Raw genomic sequence first — 17,431 nt, 5'->3', positions numbered from 1 at the left:
CGGGGGCGGAGGGCGGCGCGGGCGCCCCTGCGCGGGAGGCGCTGGCCCCGCCGTGGGCGCGGAGGGGCCGCCGCCGCCGGCGGGAGCCGCGTGCCGCAAGGACGGGGTGACTCCGGCCGCCGCCCGGCTCCGCAGCGGCAGCGGGAGCCGCCCTCGCCCGGAGCCCGCCGCGGGCGCGGAGCCGCAGTGCGCGCCTCGGCCAGGTGAGTGGGCGCCGGTGCCCGCGGGGGCCGGGCCGGGGCCGGAGACGCGACGGGGTCGGCGCGGGGCTCTCCGCGGGCCGCGGCAGGTGCGGCACCCCCGGCGCGGCACCCCCGGGGCTCCGCTCCTCGCGCAGCGCCCGCCGCCGCGGCCCCGTCATGCGGGAGGCTCGGGCGCCGCGCTGCCGCGGAGCCCCGCAGGGTTCCGCTCGGCTTCATTTAAATCGGCTTTGGCCATTAAATTATAACTGGTTTCCTGCCCGGGGAAGGCGTTCAGCACTTTGTGTTCAGCTGCGTTTATTTCCTCTGGGCTGTCCCCCTTCGCCGTTTAGTGTATTTATTTATTTATGTATAAGGCTGTTCTCCAGATTCTCTGTAGCACTGTCCGTGGTGGGGAAGAAATATCACCGCAGTTTTCAAGCGTGTTGTTTTCAAAACTGAGGGTCTTAATGTGTGTTTCTATTGCTGTATGTACGGAATATAGAACAATGACATTATGTGTGTGGGAAAAATAGGTTTATATTCGTGTCCTCACTGTTCTGTGGATTGTTTGTTGATGGGGAGATCTTGTTCCTTTCTTAGGATGTTTTTGTTTTTTTTTCTCTTTAACCTTTTCAGAGCACATCACTACAAACCAGGGTATTTGAGAAAAATAAAATTCTCTTTTGGCCTGTATGATGCCACAATAAAAGAGAGTGTGGTATATGTAGTCAGTAATAGAGTTACATAATTTATTATCACTTATTTTGTTCCTGGATATATGTCAGGAACAGGGAGAGAGTATTTATAACATTTTTTTATCTCCTCCCTTTTCTGGGGTGCTGTGTGACAGTCTTTGCACTACACTACATTGTGCTAGAATATTTTCAAGAGATTTGGCCCTGAATTGCTCCTGTACCTGAAATACCATCGCGGGCCTTACCTTGCTTCACTTTGTTGATATCCAGGGCTGCTTCCTGTATGCTCCAAAATTTCTTTTGTAGATTTTTTTTTATGCCCCAACACTTTTTTATTATTTTCTTACTTAAAAAAAAAAAAAAGTAAGTCAAATCTCTATAAATATTTCAGTAGTAGTTATTTACAGTTCTAAGGTACAGAAGGAAATCTGTGTCATGGATGAATTTAAAAAACCTTCTTCCTATATGCAGGTGAGCTGTTTGCTCACGTCTTCAACTTCTTTGGAAAAAATGTCTTTATGAGATGATAATGTATGGTTGCAGCATCAGGCCATAAGGCATGATGTCATTATTAGCATATGAAAGCAACAATCCTAATGGTGCCTTTCAATCAACTCTGCTGTTCAGGCTCTAGATTTCCAAAAAATGTGGTGGTTGCTTTTGTGTCAGCTGGAGCTACCACGGTGGATGTTAATGTTAGTCTGCATGTGTGTATCTATCTTTCTGCCCTTACTTATAGCACCTTAAAATAGGCTCCGAGATTCCATGGAGCTCATATGGTTGACTGGAAACCACTTTTAAACTTCTGCTAGGTAGTAGTTTAACTTGACAGGATTGTCGTTGAAAAGCCTCCCTTCTGTCCATCTGTTTTTATAAAAACAGCCTTCTGGTGATGCCAGAGCAAAGCCGTGCTTTGTTAGCACTATGGATTTAGTTTGACTTGGAGCATTTGCCAGCCTCTGCTAGGACCCCCTCTCTTCCTTAAATTGCTTTCTTGCCGTTTGTTTTTGGAGTGAATTTAGCTAATGGTCAGTTCTATTTGTTTTATGCTTCCAGTGTTTTTTCAGACCTGGTAGAATGCAATGTTGCACCTTTAAGAAACTCTCTGATAGTACAGTGGCTGCCAGCCAGAAACAATATACTGTTATGTCAGATTTCCTGAGAAGAAATTGAATGAATTTTGTGTTTTCCCCTTTATAAGATTAAGTAGTAATGCCTAATGGAAAAGAAATTAACTTTTTCCTTTATGTGCCAACATGCTTTAAACTGCAGCTAAAGCTTCAATATGCTGCAAAATAAGGGGGATTTCTATGCATGAGACTCAATCTGCAGATTAAATTCTTGAATAATTATGTGTAATTCCTGTTTCTTTTTCTTTTTTTTAAGTCTAACCGAGCATTTTGTTTGTTCAAAAACTCATTCAGTCAGACAGTGGCAGAATGCTTAGGATATTGCATTTACTCCATTGGCTAATGAAGCACCTGTTTGGGTAATGTTACCGAATCATGGAAAATGAGATGTAAATAATGTGTTTAAAATTTAGTAGCATGTTCAAAATCCTTTCTTTGAGACTGTCTCCAAAATACTGCTCTTTCATAGCAGGGAGTGCTCAGAGTGGCTGAGCCTGATTGTGTTTGATCCTGCTGTCATTATGCATGGCGTGGTCATAACCTTTGCCTTCACATTGTCCCTTGCTGATCACAGGGGGAGAGGCTGCAGTGTAGCTACCACCAGAAGGAAATGTATTAAAATCATTGCCAAAAGATGGAATAGAATTGACTGTTTCATGTAAAAGTTCTCTAACCTAACAGGAAGGGACACATACTCCTGCAACCTTGGGAGCGTGTGTTGAGCGCTTTAAAGCCGCTTGGTGGTATGTGAGGTGTTTCTCTAATCATGTCTTTTGGCAGTTGAGAGTGACATGATCTACTGTTTTGATATTTGAGTTTAGTATCTGAGAAAAGCTCCTTGTAATTTTCATTGAAATTGAGCTAAACTGCATGGTTATACAGACAATGATGCAGGGCTTCTGTGATGTGCCTCCACAGCAGCTTGTTTGTGGCCAGTTGGAATATCAGTGAGGAGACGGCTGACAATTCCTGTATCTCTGGTAATAGGATGGAAAATGGTGATACAGCTTTGTGTAGCATGGATGCGTGTTCCAAGGACACGTCTTTGTGGGAGGTAGGATATGATGCTAAAATACTGTAGTTCTTACAGAAGAGTTCAAGTAGCAGTTTTTGGTTTTATATTTTTACAGAAACATAGACATCAGTGCTTGAAATGTCTTTTCTCAGTATTGGTTGCCTGCTTGAAGAAAGTAGCACGGCAGTTGCATGTTGTCTTTGGAGTAGTTGTGTTAAATGACTGCAGTTGGATTGTGAATTCTTGTTGGAAGTGAAGCCCTGACTGTTGGCTGGAGATGGTCACTCACATTACACGAGGATGTGTGTCAGTCATCCCTTCCAGCACCTAGGAGTCCTGTTACTTGCTTTGATGATCAAGTTGGTGTTATGTTTCCAAGTTCTGCTGACAGGATGAACCCATTTAGCTTTAGAGGCAAATGGGCAGTCACAGCCTTCATTTCACTCCGTGTTCCCTTGGAGAGCTGTTCCTTCTTCTCATGGTACCTGGTAGTGCTGGGGAGAAAATGACAAGTGACCCAGGCTAAGTCTGGTTTGGATGTAGCCATTGGATTGTGCCACCATTTTGAGTTTTGTTATATTTGCACACTTTTGTGTTAGAACTGTATTTTCTTATGGTTGGGGAGGACTAGAATGCTGATAGCAGTTGCTTAATGAACAATAATACTTGTATTTCATAATTTGTTTCATAAATTTGTCATCAAGTAGGCAGTTTTGAAAAAATAGGCAATAATTATGTTTGAAAGAAAGAGATTTGAAAAAGGATCTTTTCTTTGAAGTGTATTTATCCATGTTTTTACATGGCACAGTTGTAGCTGTGTGTGTGAACAGTAATAATGGAAATGAATTTGAAATTGAAATGTGAGTCCATCATCATTTGGCCAAAAAACCCAACTAGTGCAGTCAAACCAAACCTAACATCTCAAATGGTGCATTATTTGTACTTTAGAACTAAGGAAATACCCAAAAGTGGATGATTGATGGTCATCTGAATTGTTTGCTTTTGGAGGAGTCATTGTGACATAATTAATTGTTTGGGGCTTTGGTCATGATATTAGCACTGGAAATGAAAAGAATGCTCAAAATAAAGACTAGGCTGTTGAAATAAAATTAAAAATAACTATTGTCGAGCTGGTGTTTCTTGATGTTGCATCATGAGATCAGCAGACAAACTGGGGAGTTGTTCCTACAGTGTTTTGGTTCAGATTTCTCAAAGTCTGTGCCTCCTTTCATTTGTGAAGCTGTATATACACACACATAATTTGATTTATGGACTTTCAGTCATAAAGACTTTAATAGCATTGTCAGTATCCCTATATGCCTTGTATTGACCACCAGTGAAAGATATTAGGTAACAAAAATTAACATTTTGATGAGAAGCCCACCTAAATATTGCATGGAGGACAGTCAAATGTGTTTTAAGTGCTGTGGTGGCCAGGATCCATTGGCTAGAATCCACTTGAAAAATCAGATTAAAAGTTTTTGTGCTTGACAAATCCAATGTCATTAGTTTAAAAATTCCCTGAAGGCTGGTATTGTAATTAGATGATCCCAAAGCATACAGCAGTAAATTTCATTTTCTTCCAGGAATGACCAGCAGCATCTTTAAAAAAATAAAGCATTGACTGATCCTTGTCAGATAGAGTAGGCAGAGTAGAAAAGAAGAGTTTTCCAGGAATAAATGTGACAGCTGAAGCTGCAACACCTCATGGTGAGTGGAGTGGATCAGCCATAGCCTGGTGGGAAGCGGTGTGGTCTGTAAGGATCCTACTGAAAAAATGCTCAAAAGTGATAATTCACTTGGTGCCTCATATCAAGGGCATTAGATATTACATGCTGAGCAAAATAGTGCTAAAATAATTACAAAACCAGCAACTCCCTTTGGATCCTGATTGTCACAAAAATCCATCTTTGAGTGATTCCTTAACCTCACTCTCATAAGAGCATGTGAGCTTCGTAGTGCTAGGCCACACAGCATTCCAGCTTCAGAAGTACTTGTTCAGTGGTGTGTTTTCTTTATTTAAGAGGCTTTTTAAAAAGGCCCCTCTGCTTGGTTGATCTTATTATTATCCTGTATGATTATTGATGTGTGTCTGTTTTGAGCTGATAATTTGATAAAAGAGATTTCTCCTGCTAAAAATAAGTAGTACAGATTGTAAATGTATCATCTCTGAAATGTAGCCATAACTGCATAAACCCATATTTTATGTTTCTTGCTTCATTGCTCTAATAAAAATGTCTACATTGTCTTCACCAACATAAATATTAGAGTCATGGAAATAATTTCCTAAATATCTTTATTGTAAAGGAAAAAAGAAAAATACAGCTGTCGTGCTCACTAAGTCTTGCAGAGCTTCCCCTGGGGAAGGTAAGGTAAGGCTGGGGCTGTACCTGCTGAACCTGAGTGCTGTCACAGGCACTGTGGCACTGTCCAGGTGTCAGAAGCTCCCTGGCCTGCCTTGGGCCGGTGTCAGCAGCTCTAACAGAGCACTGCTAAGGGAAAGCCATGGCCTAGGGACTGTCCCAAAATGGATTAGGGACAAGGCAGGCCTGGTCTGTCAGCCATGAGCGTTTAGCATCTGGCCTGTTCCCTTCCAGGTACAGGTGTGGCCATAGCGATGCTGCTGCATGTGTGTGGATTAGAAAAAGCTCCCATTGAATGTTCTTTATCTAGAGAAAAACAAGAGGCCACTGTCACTCAGGAGAAAACAACACTTTAAGGAAGTTTAGTGCATGTTGTTGTTTCATACCTGTGTGCCTGTATAAAAAAATATACATATACATACACATTGTTTCATAGAACAGCCATCTTCATATGTTTTGAATAGTGCCATGTTGAGCAATGCCCAGACTTTTCCAAAATGCTGTTAGGATCTTGTAAGTGTGTGTACTCAAGTGTCATAATTTGAGTAAATGTCAGTTTTAGACTGCCTTACATGGTGTCTTTGTGTCAAATGTTCTCCTAATAATCTGTGTGTGTGTAGATATGACATCACTTCTCTGTTTAATTTCCTAAAATGTGTTTAGACTTCCTTGTAATGAAATAACTTTCAGCAAAATACAACTTTGACCTAGCTCAACTTTATAAACAAGTCTTACTAACTTGAGTGTGTGCTATGAACTCACTCTGAGCTTCAGTAATACGTTTTATGTTGGGCTGTTAGGTTGACAGGCTGAATTTTTCATTATGAAGCTATAGGTTAGTGTAGAGAGCTAGCTGCATATTAAACAAAGACTTTGTTATCTGAAATATGGATTGATTAGCCACATGTGAAATGTTGTGTGTTAACTTAGTGTCTTAGCTGGTTATGTGTCGTTTGGAAAAGAAAAAAGCTGGATTGAAGGAGCAAAGGATTTAGCTTTCCACAGGGTATGCTTCACGACTTGTGGCTCTAAGTCAGCTGCAAGCAAACTATTTGTCAAATAATTATTTTGATCTTAATTTGCAACCCTAAGATAAATTGATAAATGTTTACTCGTGTAAGTAACCCCATGAAAAATCAATATTGGCATCACTCCTTGTAGGTGCAGAGCAGGTTGTGAGGCCTCTCCCTGCCGCTGCAGCCTGGAGAGCAGCAGGGCCAGGACAATTAGAATCCAGGGAGTGTCACAGCAGAGCCTCTTGTGTGTCTTCTGCTGCTGAGGATGCCTTGTCCTTTTGATCCTCCTCTATCCAAAATACATTTGGAATGTAAATCTCATTTGTTGCCTCTTGGGAAACCAGTAACAAAAATCTTCTACTTTCAGACTGACCACCCAAGGCCAGTGTGATTGTTGAAGGCTAGAAGTTGTCTTTTAAGGGAGGAGAAATTAAGGGATAAAAAATGAGTCTTCTCAACAGAGTTCCATGCTTAATGATTTAATAAGGGAAAGTAGCCTTATATACAGTAATATTGTTGTTGTTCTTACTGTTTCAGACTTGCTGAGGTTTACTGAAAAAGGAGATACTTCTGTTCCTGGTTCCAACTAATCTAAATGGATATAGTGCTTAATTGAGCTACTGTGATTTACACTTCTTAGATGATGCCAAGTACAGCTTAAATTGTTAAATGGATTAACAGGATGTAATCTGCTTTGACTGATGTATCTGATCAGTTTTCCCTCATCCTGTGTAATGTACTAAGCAACTATTTGAAAAATTTGGTAAAATGTAGTTAGCTGTAGAAAACCAGCAGAAGTATTGCATGGTACATTCACATTTCCTGTATATGGGGAGAAGGTTTTCTCCTATGAATATTCTACATTCTAACTCATTGGGTATCTGTGTTACTTCCTGTGCTCTCTGATCTTGATAAAATGTTAGATAGATTTGAATGAAGACATTTTATCTCACTAAAATGTAAACAGATGTAATAATATTTTTGTAGATCTTTACTTAAATGTTCAGTTCTTCTTGTCGTTACTCACCTGAAATAAAAAACAGTCCATGTGTGATCTCTTAGAGCATGAATGTTCCAAGATGTAGTTAGGTGCTCTAGCCATATTTTCATCTGTGAGTGGTATTTCACTTATCTATAGCTTGTAATAGGAAGCATGGCTAGAAATCTGAGGTGAATAGAATATAATCTATTTTATGTTCAGCAGGAACTGAATTTTAAATTCTCAACTGATTGAAGTTTTTATCCTTTATTTGCACATGGAGAAGTCCCAAGGAATAAAGAGCTAGAAGTGTTTATAGCCCTGTTCCTCCTGGATTGGGCAGGAAAATTTTTTGTATAGGTTTTACAGTGGAAAGATTGAGCTGGACTGTGAACTGCCCCATGGGTGTGTGGATCTGGCACAATGCAGTTAGCAAAGCCCAGGATTAGTGCTCAAAGAACTGGGGATAAAATGCCCTTGGTTGTAAGGATTCAGCTGTGGAACAGTCTGCCAGGTCAGATCACTGAAATCTGAACTGCTGCAAATGCTTCCAGATTTTGAGTTTTGAGGGAGCCCTTTCATGACAAGTGATGTCCCAATGTGAAAAGCTTCCCCTTGCTGCCATGGTGAGGGGATGGAATGGAATTTAAAGACCATCTAGTCCCACCCCACAAATGTATCTCACTTTCAAAAAAGCATGTAATAAAATAAACAGTGCTTTTGTTCCTTAAATGTGCCAACCTCCATTAAATCTGTTTAGGAGCCCACTATTGCTTTTGATTTAAAATACTGTACTATTGGTCTTGGGGGTGACATAAAACCCAAAGCCAGCATCCATCTTCCTGCCTGTTGAAACTCAGGATAGGAATGTGATGGATTCCCCCCAAATCAAGCTTCATAAGTCTCATACCTTCCTAGAAATAGTGTTCTAGAGTTACCCTCCAATTTTGAGTGATAGTTCAACCATTATGGAACTGATTATTTTCGATTCAGCTTCCTTACTGTAAGAGTCCAAGTGATTTTATGTAATATTACATTGTGAGATTCTTTTCCTCCTAATTATAGTTGGTGTGTGTTTAAGGTGGTATTTTAATTGGAAAACCACAGAACTCTAATCAATTTAACCACAGAACAGGAACAATTAGTGGTTTAAGACTATGTGTTCTGAAATGTCATGTATCCATTATCTTAAATTATTCTTTTGATTACTTTCTTTGAAGTTTTCCTATCTTATCATCTTACATGTCCCAAAGTGCTTTCTCTTCTGATTTCCTTCCTCTGCCTCTCTCTCTGTTTTGTCTTCAGGCATCTCTGCAATTATCTTGTCATTCTCATCCCTCCTCAGACCTCCAGTAATTTTGGATTTCTGCAGTTCTCTGCATACACATTCATACTCATGGCTTTTTTCATCCTTTTCTTGTCCTGTTTGGTTTAGTAAGGATGGGAGCCTGGTGAGTGGCGTTTTGATTACCCTTGCATTGGGTAACGGAAAGAAAAGTTTATTGGAAAAAAATATTGGAGTTGTTGGGGTCACATCTGAGGACAGCCATGCTGGCCAGCCATGGGACTGTCAAAATGTGAAATAAAATAAGGGTTGTATTCATAAAGTAGGGGATGTGATTAGAATTTAGCTCCATCTCCCTTTTTCCTGGTCTGTAGCAGATGCCTTGGGTCACCTTTTTCATCAGCTGCTGAACTCTGCTGGTGCAGTGACATTTTTTAAAGATACTGCATCTGAGAGACTGAAAGTCCTTGATGTCAGATTTTCTCCTGTTTGTCAGGAAAGGGTGGCACATGGGAGCTTCTGCTTTCACCTCCAGCAGCTTCTGTGCATTAGCAATGAGGAATAACATTCACTTGAGATTTTTTTACCTATCTTCCTTGAGGGAAGAGTGGGATGCTGCTTTCCAAAACAAGCAAATGGAGCAAGGACTGATCAGGATCTATCTGCAAACTCATTTGCTTCAGCTATGCTTATGGCTTTTTTTAGCAATTGGAGTGAGTTTTACTGTTTTTTTAATAGAACTTAGCCATAAAAGATTAAGGTTAGTACCAGGACTTTTTTTAGTCTCTTCAAAAAATTAAAAATACAGTGGTATGCCCACACATAGAATACTAATTTTAGTTAAGATTTTTTTAGCAAAATCATGAAATTGTTAGAGCCATTTCTGAGCTGAGAACACATTTGTAAATTTTTAAAAATGTGTTCTGCATATGGTAATTTTAAGCATGGGTCTAGAACGGTCCATGATGCTTTATTAGGTTCTGATAAGTAATTTTATCAGAAGCCAGGAGTGTGAGTAACAAGCAAATGTAAGTGATTTATATGTACTTTAGGCAGACATAAGTGTTGCAGAAATAGAAGCACTACTAACGTGAAGCAACTGAGGTATCTGAATAATGAAAATCTTTATTGGTTTCTTCTAGGACAGTGATACTTTAATTGCATGGTCCCTTTGAACTCTTTGACACAAACCAATGTGTTTGAAATAATTCTTCTGGCACTTAAGATGTCCAGAAACCTTTTGTATTCCCTTTTGCTTTGTTATCTTTGAGCGTGATGATTTGCATCAACACTTAGAAACTCTGCACAGTCTAACTTCACTGTCATCATTGATCTCACTGAAATGTGTTCGTGTCTCAAATTCTGCATTTTGATGCTTTTGCCTTTCCTATCTAATATTCTTGTTGGAATCAGCTGCTCACAGCAGAGAATTGAAAAAGCAGCTGTACAAAGATTCCCAGTCATTAACTTGTATCAGTGTTCTGTGTTCCTCTAGTGTGCCTGAGCTCATATGTTGCCCTTGGACTGTGGTTGTCTCATTTGAGGCACAGAATTATAGGCTGTGCTCTTGACTTGCTGTTGTACTTGATAGGAATTTAGCATTGGGTAATGCTTAAAGAGCAGCAACAGAGTTGCAAAATAACGTTCTGAGTATATAATTCATACCAAGAAGATCAGTTAGTAAATTTAGAATAGAGTTTCTTTTGGGAGTCTGTGGAGGCAACAGGCAGTTTCAAAGGAGATGAACCACTTCTGCAAAATCTCAGTTTCGTCGTAGACACTTGGTATAGCCTGGTGCTCAACACTGGGTTGCTCTGCAGTTCTATTTGGTTGCCAGTCAACAGCTTTGCACTGGGAGGTGGAAAAGTAGAAGGAATAGAAAGAAGGGAATTTTGAAAAGGTAGTTTAACAAAATGGATCGGATCATGAAGATTAAAGTGTATCGCACTTATCGAGCAGGGGAGCAATTTAAGCAAGATTAATTTGCTGCCAGCCTTAACAAATCCATTCATTTTCATTTGTTTCCATTCAGAGCCTGGGATGTAAGATGATGTATTGTTTAACTACTTAGGAAATGGAAGCTACAATTATTTTGACCAGTGGATGGAAGGTTTGTCAGCTTTTCAGGTTCAAAAGGAGCCTCTCAGATAAGTATCTTGAAACTCTTTAAGTCAGAACACTGAAGGCAATATATGTAATATTTTATAATTATTGTATTTCCAGTTGCATGACTGTTACCTTGTTCTTCTCTGTGCTGTTGTTGTGAGGATAATTAATTAGCCTTGTGTTTTGAAAAATTCCAAGGAAGATGAGTAACAGCTCACATGTAGCAGACACCTGTGATGTTTTTTTCTTTTTGCATGCAGTGGCCCCTAATCTCCCTAGGGCTACAGGAATGTATTAAACTTTTCATAATGGCTATGCTCAAAGCCAGTCCTTATTACAAGAGTGAGAGAAAGGACTTGGGGGAAAAAAGAGGCAGAATTTGACTGGAAATAGTGTAACTGTTGGTTCCCCAAAGTTACCTTTAAAAACAAACCCAAGTTGTTTGCTGTTGTGGTGAGAACCTTTTACTCTGTCTATGCTTTGCTTTCGGCATGGAGGTGAAATGATACTTGACTTGATTGAAATACTGTTTTATGTCAATGCATCCATGCAGTAATTCTGTGTAAGGGAAGACTTCTCCTCCTAGAGGAAAGCTTTGGATAACTTAATCACATTTCAGCCTCCTGACAAGTTGCAGGTGGTGCTCTGGCTGCTCTTCCAGAGAACAGTGACTCATCATGACCTACAGCACGGTTAAGGTACAGGTTAACTCACATTGTGCTGAGCTCTAGATGAACTAACACATACACTTAAGGTTTTTTCCACAAAGTTTTCTAATCAGTTAAATGCACTCAGTTGTGATTCAATAAATGTTGTTCTTTTTTGACCAAAATGCCAAGCTCATTAAAATGCTGCTGGATTCTTTAGGAATGACTTTTAAAATACTTTATATCATTTACTATAATTATTTTATGAGGTGTTTCAGAATAAGGAAAATTGTGAGATAGAACTTGGAGTGGAGGGGAGAGGAGGAGAGAGACTGAGAGCAAAAAAATTATTAGCTACTGTGCTTGAAAGGAAAGATAAGTAGGGATAATTTTGCAGTTTTGCATGTTACTAAGAACTGTTCACTTTACAGTACTTTTGTGAAATGCAAAAATTTGCTGTACATGTGGGTGATTTTTTTTTTTTATTGCAAATCATCTTCTCTGAGAAACTCTTGCTTTGTTTCTTCTTATTAACAGTTGGTCACAGGATGCTTCTAGTAATTTGCTGGGAAAGTGTGTGTCGCTGGCTATGATTGAACAAGGCAAATTTGGACCTTAATACCTAATTGGTCTCCAAGGCATTTAGCCTTAGTAGGGGTAAGGAAAAAGATTGTTGGAGTTCATCTAGAATGTGGTTGTAATGCATGTTTTTATGTTGCTTCTGTAGTGTGCACAGTATAAACCATATCTGTTTTTAAAAGTTCATTTCTTATTTTAACTTCTCAGAATTGTCTGCTGCAGAGCCCAAGTTAAAGTAATATTGTTGGCTCCAAGTCAGGATGATTGTGGTCATCTTTTTTTCAGGGAACACTCTAAGTACTATCAGACACATGTTTGTATTTAATATCTGTGTAGCATTTTTGTTAATAGTAGTTTTCAGAACAAGAAATTGTAGGATGGAATTTATGTAAGTTATAAAATATATTTCTGTTATAACTGGTCTTTAGACATGTGAGAGGAACTGAAAAGCAAAAATTAAATTTCATGTCAGACACTGAGATGGTATTGCAGGGCTAATTTTGCACTCTCTCAAACTTTCTTCCTCATTTTCATATGGACCTTACAGGCAAAGACTTAGTACAGGACTGGAATTCTGCATAATATAATTTATTAGAAAGTGTGTTTATCACCTTCAAAAGAAGCCTACTTCTGTGGTAGAAATGTGGGACTGAAAGTTTGGGTGTTATGGCAAACTCAGAAGGAAAGAAGGTACTGTCTTTGTCTTGAAAAAAGTTGCCAAAGAATTGTTGGCCAAAATGGAACACTAAGCAATAAATCTGTGTTTTATAATGGAGTGTATTTAGGACCTGAACTGTTTTGAAGGTGAAATCCCAACTCATTGAAGCATATTTGTCAGTCCAGTTTGGCAGAATGCTGAACTGCCTACTTAATTTCCATAGATGCTTAATCAGATGCCTGGGGCAGAGCTGCAGTTGCAGATGTTGAGAAGTTTAAATCAGGCTCCTTCCTCTTTTGAAAATCAGCTCTATTTTTACAAAACAGAATCCCTAGATTATCTTTTAAAAGCAGGTTCTTGTGAGGATTTTTCCCCCTAGAGAAAAGGTTTTAAACAACAACAAGAAAAAGACAGAATTTCCTTTTGAAATGGAAAAATATGAGTGTGGATGAAATGAATGCTTGAGCTTCCCATCTTTGAAATTACTTTTGAAAACAAGCATGAAGAACTTTAAGGGTATTGCTGTTCAGAATATTCTTCTGTTATTTTCTTGTTGATTGCTGTAGATGCCTGTGTATTAAAATGCTAATTCTTTTTCCAGGTTAGCCTTTATTTACGATGCACAGTTTTTGACTGACTCATGCCTTGTGTGATAGGCCTTATGTGAAATGCAACTGGATGTTCTTTTTTGTGATTTTTATAGTGCTTGGGGTTTAATAGGATTACTGGGCTTTAGCCTGAGGTCCTGCAAGTGAGTAAGTCAGTGTCAGCTTGGTGCCAGACAGGTACAATGCTGACCACAGAGGCAATAGAGTGAGCACTTGTGTGCTTAGAAACAGCAGCAAAGCGTGGTCAGTAATGCTCAGAGCCTGGCTCTTCTTAGGGGTGATACCCTCCAACAGTCTGTGTAGCAGAGAAAAGCAAAATAATCCTTTATTCCACTCCCTGCTCCCTAGCCAAAACACAAGCTGAAATGCAAACCAAAGACTGAAGAGTCTAACTGGATGAAATAATCTGTTCCTACACTAGATCTGAACATCACCAGACAAGTGGATCCCTGTTCATTTATATGTTTGTTTAAAGTGTTCTGCAGGTCATCTGGGAACTTTTGTCTAAGAAGCATGGTTTGGGTATTAAAAGGAACCACCTTCTCCCTGTGATTCACAAGAACAAGTGAAGAAACAAGTTTGTAGAGCAAAAGATGGAGACTCCAGGAAGAAGTGCTGTTCACTTCACAACCTTTACAGAAGTTCTTCCAGAGATAAACTGAAGCCTTCTCTTGATGAATGCATCATGTGACAGGGATTCGCCCTCTGTCTTTCCCAGTGAACAGTTCCAAGGTTCAGCTGCAGTTACTGCTAGGAAATTGCAGAGTGTTTCAAGGTTGAATTGATGCAGCTCTTAATTGTTAGCTGCTGGATCCTATTGCATTACTATCAGCAAGTTTGAAAATGTCTTGCTACCAGATCTGCTTCTCAGGGAGTACGTGCTTATTTCTGGTAATCAAATGACCCATCAGTCTTCTCTTCATTTAGCTGACATGGACAGGGCTCCCTGAGACTTCAAAAATGGAAAAAGTAGCTAGGAGAGGAAAATAAATGACATATAATGATTAGAAGCATAGGATGTGAAGCAAATAAGATGATATTTATGAAACATGTCCCACTGCAGAGACAAAAACATTGAGAAAATCAAGAAGACCTTCAGGTCCTTTCCCAAGCCCTTGAAGTCGTCCACGTGAAACGGTGCCTGGCGTGGATGGTGGTGCTGCCAGTGTGGATCTCAGCCAAGCACTGCATTGCAATTTTCCATGATTGCCTTTGAAGCAAAGACCATAAAACAAGAAGGTGTTAATACAAACTTATAGCTTGGCTGAGACACTGGGAATGATGCTGCTTGGAATTAGTACTTAGGATATTAATCCACATGTTTTGTTAAGAAAAACAGAAGAATTGTACGGTGTATAAAAATGTTTAAATACTTTTTTCCATCCAGCAGTACTGACTTCCCATATACATCTGTATCCAGTGTTGATTTAAGCTCTAATTTTGGGGCCACTTCTGTGCAAATTTCCATTACGTGCATTATGGATGCACAAAGTCTGCTTGCACAAAAAGAGCTGTAGTGTGTTGTAATCCTCTAAATTTAAGGATTTGTAAGGTAGCAGAGGAAGGGACTAAGAATAGCTCTAGAAAAATAGTGATTGAAGGTTGCTACTACCAGAACCATTCATCCAGCCTGCAGCCCACTCTCTGTGTGCTCTGCAGCTGTGCCAGAAAATATGCTGTATGAACAATTTGGACAGTTGTGGCCTGTTCCTGGTTTTTGCCTCAGCTTCAGAGTGAATCAGGAGGTGTGCACATGCTTTCTGGCAAAATACCCTTTCCAGAAGTGCTGGGGGAAGGCATGTAACCCAGTAATTATGTCTGGACAGACATTGCTGCCCACATGCCAGTTCAAGGCACAGAGAGGAAACCCAGGATTTGGTCTTCATGGGTGCTGGAGGAATCTCAGGTGTCTTGCGTGGTCAGGAAGAGTGGGTTTTCTGCATTCTCCTCCTGAGTGCAGATCAAATCCTTGTCTGGCCTTGCTAGATGAGGTAATACTGAATCTCACCTCCCCAGGAGCTGTGTATTTGATGGGTGCATTCTCCAGCCTGTGTCGTGTAGAGGGGCAGAACAATTGAATTGAATTCTGTCCTCAGGACCCAGTTCTGTGGCAGTTGCTACATCCTTCAGGATCAGCACCTCCGAATGAACTTTGTACAGTTTTCAGGTGTCATCTGTCTTTTCACTATATCTTAAAATTTACTGCATTCCTCTTGTCTTTCTGCTTACCAGCTTTCCTTTAGTGTCCTTTTAGCTTTTTGCAGTAATTACTAGCTCTGATCCCACTGCTGTAGCACTTTTTTTATTTGAAAAATATGCAGCTTGGTTGATACCTGGAAGCAAGCCAGTAAAGGCTAAAGAATGAGTGGAAACAAAATCTGCCCAAGTTTCCTCATTTGGAAATGAAATACCTGATGACGATTTCATTGATTTGAGTTTTCCTTTGTTTTTTCTTCGAATAGAAGCTGGATTTTGACTGTAACTGTAAGGTTATATTGGTGAGCATGTCCATATAACACAGGCCTCTCCAATACCTGTTTTTCCTTGGCCTGTGGAGTTAAGGGCACACCATTTGATGCTGTTACCCTGTGGAATCATGGAATCATTTAGGTTGGAAAATACCTTTGCAATTCTGAAGTCCAGTCATTAACCCAGCACTGCCAAGCCCACTGCTGAACTGTGTCCCACTGTGTACCATGTTCTTAGCACCTTCAGGGATGGTGACTCAACCATTTCCCTGGGCAGAGCGTTTCAGTGTTTGAGAACTCTTTTGGTGAAGAAATTTTTCCAAATATCCAATCTAAACCTTCCCTGGGGCACCCTGGGGGCATTTCCTCTTGCCTATTCCTTGTTACTTGGGAGAAGAGACTGACACCTACCTGACTACAACCTCCTTTCAGGTACTTGTAAAGAGCAGTAAGGTCTCCCTGAGCCTCCTTTTCTCCAGGATAAACTCCCTCAGCCACTCATCAGATTTGTGCTCTTCGCCAGCCCCAGTGACCTTCTCTGGACCTGCTCCAGCCTCTCAATGCCCTTCTGTAGTGAGAAGCCTGGAACTGAGCAAAGGATTTGAGCCTCACCTATGCTAAGTGTTTAAATAAGTTCATGCTGCCTTCACTCGTGTTGGGTGTCTTGTCTTCATCTGTCATCCTAAGAAAACAAAAACCATGTTGCAGACCACTGAAAGGAAGGAAAAGCCTTACTGTTTTTTTTTTTTCTGTGTGGTTCTGTGGTGTAGATAGCATGTCAGTGCAGCACTGTTGAAATTAGGAGTTTGTTGCTAATTAGTCAGATATGCCCTAAACTAATTACAGTTCAAGTCCCAAAATATGCAAATGTTTGGTGTAGAGCTGGTAGGGAGTGGAAGGTGAGTGTGTTGGGAAGACAGGCCAGGGAGCTGCCAAGTTTCTCCACAAGAACCCCCGTCACAGGGTGGAGGCAACTGTTGGATGGGTGTCAGGGAGGGGAGTAGAGCACTAGAGGCAAACATAGTTAATAATTATATTTTGTGCTGGTACTGTTTGTACATACTGTACAAAATTAGAGGCTCTGTGTTTTTAGGAAATCCCAAAACTATAATGAAATTTGATGCACATATAGTTCAATGAAGCTTTGGTAGCTGAAAACCATTTTTTGTTGGTTTTCAGTGTTTCTAAGTCTTGTGAATTTTCTCTTTTTACTTGTATATTGGTAGGGAAATGGACATGCTTCAAAGTACTGTAACAGCTAATTCACTCAGAGAATGTCTCTTTCTGCTTTGTTTTCAGTGAAATGCAAATTGGCTTTCATGTTGATGGTAATACCACAGACATATTGCAAATAGGAGATTATGTAATAAAGACAGTGTGTGTGTTATTTGATAAACTTAAAGCTTTGGTCTAGAAGGAATTCTGAATCAAAGTATATAAGCTTTACAATGAAATGCAGGTGAATGTGAGATAAAACTCAGGGTTAAGCTTCAGAAACATTTAACTTGGATTAAGAACTGAGTGATTTTCAAGGTTGAGAGAAAAAGTGTAACTTTGGTTAATGAACTGTTTAATCAACATGTCAGAGTTCCCTTTACTTTCTACTGGAATCATCCTAGTTTGTCAGGTTTCTTTCTTGTTTGGAGAAATTCAGGACCAGTGTCTAAGATTTGACAGAAGTTTTGGATAATTCATTGGTC

The 17,431-nt window shown here is 40.1% G+C and overlaps 1 protein-coding gene across 2 annotated transcripts in view; it reads left to right on the top strand.

The window, feature by feature from the left end:
- Nucleotides 1–61: 61 nt before the first annotated feature.
- Nucleotides 62–17,431, top strand: part of HECW2 (HECT, C2 and WW domain containing E3 ubiquitin protein ligase 2) — a 143,154-nt gene continuing 125,784 nt past the window's right edge. The window contains exon 1 of one of the 2 annotated variants that reach the window (XM_005490915.4): nucleotides 62–203. The gene's annotated coding sequence lies outside the window, so the exon portion shown is untranslated. Of the gene's footprint in view, nucleotides 204–11,934; nucleotides 12,076–17,431 lie in introns of those variants that run through there. The other variant, XM_026795747.2, reaches the window with a different exon arrangement.

Source organism: Zonotrichia albicollis, chromosome 10 (genome assembly GCF_047830755.1).
Source record: "Zonotrichia albicollis isolate bZonAlb1 chromosome 10, bZonAlb1.hap1, whole genome shotgun sequence".
NCBI classification, from domain to species: Eukaryota; Metazoa; Chordata; class Aves; order Passeriformes; family Passerellidae; genus Zonotrichia; species Zonotrichia albicollis.
Note: the sequence above shows the minus strand (reverse complement) of the source record. Positions and strands in the feature narration are given on the sequence as shown.